Here is a 5,334-nt window from a genome sequence, read left to right as displayed (position 1 = left end):
GAATGTCGCCAAGTGTGAATTGATTCCACTTGAGCATATTGATTGATATTGTAGTAGATTCCTCTATAATCTTGATTCTCCATGCTTGATTATTCTGTACATGCATTTGAGGAAACATTGAGAGGAATTACGAGGGGTTGATGAGTAATCAAATTGATTCCGAATTGTGAAATGATTTCTTTTGTAAATTGATTTCATTTCCTCTATTTTAAAGACTTGTGAGTCGTAGCTTGATTATACTCTTTTATGAGTAATTAAATTGGTTCCAAATTGTGAAATAACTTCTTTTGTAAATTGATTTTATTTCCTCCATTTCAAAGATTTGTAGAGCCTTTTTAGTGGTATATTGAGTTGTATTGCACTTCCTTGACCCTCACTCCTAACCCTAATGTTAGTTTATGATTGGGTCATGATCGAGTGAGTGGTAATCTTGATTATACTCCTTTTTAGTAGAGTATTGGGAGGGTGCATTATGGCATTTATGCATGGCTTGGCAGTATCTGCAGGACACCTATAGTCGATGGGGTTGAACATCGGCCTTTGTGCACATAGTAGCCTTCTGGGTGGGCGGAGCCCAGTCCCTTCCTAGGGGGGACACGGCCCTAGGCGTAGGATCGGCCGGTCCTACGACTTATATTCTGCTTGCCGCCGGGCATAGTAAGACCCCGCGAGGTGCAGTATGGCTTTCCGCGGATGTAGAATTCCCGCGAGGTGCCATTTAGTATGTAGATGTGAGATGGATTTCTGTTCTGGATACTGGCCAGCATTTATATGATTAGTGTGGTGTCTTATCCTGCATATGTATGTGACAGTAGGGAGTTGTTGCTGGTTCGCCTGGGGCGTAAAACCCACCTCCCGATAGCTGTCTAGCATTTATGTTATCGGTATGGTGTCTTATCCTGCATATGCATGTGACAGTAGGGAGTTGTTGCTGGTTCGCCTGGGGTGTAAAACCCACCTCCCGACAGCTGTCTAGTGATGATTTACATATTGGTGTGGTGTCATATTCGATGTATGCATATGGCAGTAGGGAGTTATTGCTGGTTCGCCTGGGGCGTAAAACCCACCTCCCGATAGCTGTCTTGTTGATGATACAGCCTATTGACACCTGATTTATATGATTCAGTACTATGACCTGTTGAGCATATTCGTGAGTAGCATATATGTTTACTTGATTATTCCATATATGCTTCAGATGAGTTGAGATTGATTGTGGTGATATTGATGACTTACTCCATATTCTCTATGTTGAGATCATTTTTATCTTGTTATTGATCTTGAGATTTCACCTCGAGCCATGATTATATCTGGTCTCATGTGCATAGTACTCTCTACTCCACTCACTGAGTATTTATATACTCACTCCCCAGTTTGATATTTTTGATTGCAGGGCAGGTATTGTATAGAGAGGAGCAGGATTAGTGGTTGCCTGCTAGCTGTGCCGCTCTATAGTATAGTATAATGTAGATAGTGGTTTATACCTTTTGGTGTATTATAAACCTTCTATTGTATATAGTGCATAGTTACAGTCATAGATCCTGTTGTGGATATGGGTTGACCATGGATGGATTGGGAAGCAGGTATATATATATATGTGTGTGCAGATCAGTGGTGTGCCTGTGATAATGTATTGCTATATATTGTCCAGGTTTATTATGTGACAGATTATGTGATTGCTGCTCTGACAGGTAGCGTTGTTGTATGTAATGAGATAATCCTGACAGGTCACCATAGGAAAGGTGATCATTTTGTGCATGCATCATGCCAAAATTTTCAGAATTTATTGATGATTAATAGGTAGTAGGGTTCTACGTGGTGGCTGGTGGCCTTATGCCTACCCGCACCCTAGGACCGTCGCGGCGGCCCGCCGGGAACGGGGCGGGGGTCGTGACAGGCGCGCACGTGTCCGTGCGGCCGAGATGACCGAGCGAAGCCCGGGCCGGATCGCGCCTTCCGCCGGCGCGCAACGCCGGTCCCACGTTCCGGCCCTGGAAAAGGCCTGCATCGGCGAACCGTCTCCGCCCCGCCGGCCGAACCTTCCGCGGCGGCGCGCACGTGTCCGTGCGGCCGAGATGACCGAGCGAAGCTCCGGCGACGGGCGGCGCCCGCCGTGCGCCCCGCCGGATTGCGCGGCCCGCCGGCGCGCAATGCCGGGCCCACGTTCCGGCTGCGGGAAAGGCCTGCGGCGGCGAACTGTCCGCCCCGCCGGCCGAACCTTGCGCGGCGGTGCGCACGTGTCCGTGCGGCAGAGATGACCGAGCAAGCTCCGACGATGGGCGGCGCCCTCCGTGCGCCCCCGCCGGATCGCGCTGCCCGGCGGTGCACAACGCCGGACCCCCGATTCGCGTGCGAGCGGCGAGCGTTCGGGCGGGCCCCTTTCGCAACTTCCTTCGGTACTCTAAACACCTGTTGCCTCTCGGTCTTCCCCCCGACCCTCTCGGTATTATTCGGATATGTGCATGCATCGTCCCTCGTAGCCTTCGGTTATCCTCCCCGGGGTGGGCTTTGCGCCGACGCGCCAACGGGGTGGTAGGGGCGCTGCAGCCGCGGCCGCCGCGTTTCGCCATCCGCGCGTGCGCCGCCGGATCCGAGTGGAGGTCGCGGGCGACTCATCGATGCTTGTACTAGGGGCGCATGCCGGCAGCCCCCCGCGGGGTGCCGGACCCCCGATCGGCGTGCGAGGGACGGGCGTCCGGGCAGGCCCCGTTTCCAACTTCCCTTAGAACATTAAAACCCCCCGACCCCCTCGGTCTTTGCTCCGACCCTATCGCTATTGCTCGGATATGTGCATCCACCGTCCCTCGTTGCCTCCGGTTATCTACCCCGGGGTGGGCCTTGCGCCGATGCCCCGATGGGGCGGCAGGGGTGCTGCTGCCGCGGCCGGCGCGTTTCGGCATCCGCGCTTGGGGGCTCGGACCCGAGTGGAGGTCGCGGGCGACTCGTCGATGCCTGCACCGGGAGCGCATGCCGGCAGCCCACGCGGGGTGCCGGACCCCCGATCGGCGTGCGATGGACGGGAGGACGGGCGGGCCCGGTTTGCAAATTCCTTCGGTACTTTAAAATCTCACGGCCCTGTCGGTGCTCCCTCCGGCCCTATCGCCACTGCTCGGATATGTGCATCCACCATCCCTCGTTGCCTTCGGTTATCTACCCCGTGGTGGGCTTTGCGCCGATGCTCCGATGGGGTGGCAGGGGGGCACGCTCTAGCCCGTGCCACGGCGCACGGGCGCCGGCGCCGTACGGCCCTCACGGCGGCCGTGAGCAGCATTTCGGCTTGCTCGGTCTGTCCTCCCGGGACGCGCGACCCGTGCGACCGGGACGCGCATCCCGTGCGACCGGGACGCGTGTCCGGGCCGTTCCCGTTTGCAACGCTGCTCGGTACTTTGGAACCCTTGGGGTGGGCTTTGGGCGGATGCCCCGCTGGGGTGGTAGGGAGGGGGGGCTGCTGCTGCCACGGCGGGCCTTCCGCTCCACTCCGCACAAGTCCGTCGCCTCGCGGCGGGCGTGCCCGGCACCGTTCGTCCCCGAGGGAGCCGGCACGCGCCCGCCGAGGCCCCGGCGAAGGGGCGCCGCCGCCAGCTGTCCGCGCGGCGGCCGTGCGCCGGCTTCCTCCGTCGGCCCTCTCGGGACGCGCGACCCGTGCGACCGGGACGTGCATCCCGTGCGACCGGGATGCGTGTCCAGGCCGTTCCCGTTTGCAACGCTCCTCGGTACTTTGGAACGCTTGGGGTGGGCTTTGGGCGGATGCCCCACTAGGGTGGTAGGGAGGGGGGGCTGCTGCTGCCGCGGCGGGCCTTCCGCTCCACTCCGCACAAGTCCGTCGCCTCGCGGCGGGCGTGCCCGGCACCGTTCGCCCCCGAGGGAGCCGGCTCGCGCCTGCCGAGGCCCCGGCACATGGGCGCCGCCGCCGGCCATCCGCGCGGCGGCCGTGCGCCGGCTTCCTCCGTCGGCCCTCCCGGGATGCGCGACCCGGGCGACCGGGATGCGCATCCCGTGCGACCGGGATGCGTGTCCGGGCGGTTCCCGTTTGCAACGCTCCTCGGTACTTTGGAACGCTTGGGGTGGGCTTTGGGCGGATGCCCCGTCGGGGTGGTAGGGAGGGGGGGCTGCTGCCGCCGCGGCGCTTCTTCCGCCCCACTCCACAGAAGTCCGTTGCCTCGCGGCGGTCGTGCCCGGCACCGTTCGTCACCGACGGAGCCGGCGCGCGCCCGCCGACTTTCTGGCGCACGGGCGCCGCCGCCGGCCGTCCTTGCGCGGCGGCCGCGCGCCACTTCGGCTTCGTCCATCGGCCCTCTCGGGACGCGTGACCCGTGCGACCGGGACGCGCATCCCGTGCGACCGGGACGCATGTCCGGGCCGTTCCTGTTTCCAATGCTCCTCGGTACTTTGGAACGCTTGGGGTGGGCTTTGGGCGGATGCCCCGCCGGGATGGTAGGGAGGGGGAGTCTGCTGCCGCCGCGGCGGGCCTTCCGCTCCACTCCGCGCAGGACCGTTGCCTCGCGGCGGACTTGCCCGGCCCATCTCGTCCCCGACGGAGCCGGCACGCGCCTGCCGACTTTCCGGCGCACGGGCGCTGCCTTCGGCCGTCCGTGCCCGGCGGCCGTGTGCCACTTCGGCTCCCTCCATCGGCCCTCCCAGGAAGCGCGTCCCGGACGTTCGGGATGCGCACCCCGTGCGACCGGGACGCGCGTCCGGGCCGTTTCCGTGTGCAATGCTCCTCGATTCGTTGGAACCCTTGAGGTGGGCCTTCGGAGGATGCCCCGCTAGGGAGGTAAGGGGGTGTGTCCGGCCTGGGCGGGCCTTCCGCTCCGCCCGAGCCCGTCGGCACGCGCGGATGGTCGCGCCGCGTGGGCGGGCGCGCCACGCGCGTGCGGGGCCGTTGGCCGGAGCCATGCAAGGACGGGCGCGCTGGGCCGATCGGCTGCTTGGATGCGCGCTTTGTCCTGCTCCCGCGCCTTGGCGCGCGCGCGGCCGCGGCGTGGTCGCTCGGTTCTGCGCATGGCCGGGTGCCCTCGGTCGAGCGGTGCACGGGCGCTCGCGCGCGGCGGGGGCGCTCGGGCGGGCGCGCGGGGGCTCGCGCTCGGTAGGGGCGCTCGGGCGGGCGCGCGGCCGTCGCGCTAGGACCCTGGCCCGGGCGGGCGCGCTCATGTTCGTTCTTTTTGGTGCGCGCGCGGCACGGCGCCCGGGCCCTTGCTTCGCCGAGCGTTCGGGCGCGGGCGCGTGCGCGGGGCCTGCCGCCCGGCCCTGCGCGCCTTCGAGCGCCCCGCCTCGCGCGGGCGGCCGGGCACCAGGGGCCGCGCCCGGCCGGTTGCGCGCGCGGCCGGGCTCGACCGG

This window comes from Phoenix dactylifera, unplaced genomic scaffold (assembly GCF_009389715.1).
Source record: "Phoenix dactylifera cultivar Barhee BC4 unplaced genomic scaffold, palm_55x_up_171113_PBpolish2nd_filt_p 001123F, whole genome shotgun sequence".
Taxonomy (NCBI): Eukaryota; Viridiplantae; Streptophyta; class Magnoliopsida; order Arecales; family Arecaceae; genus Phoenix; species Phoenix dactylifera.
The sequence above is the reverse complement of the archived record's forward strand: the minus strand, read 5'-3'. Positions refer to the sequence as shown.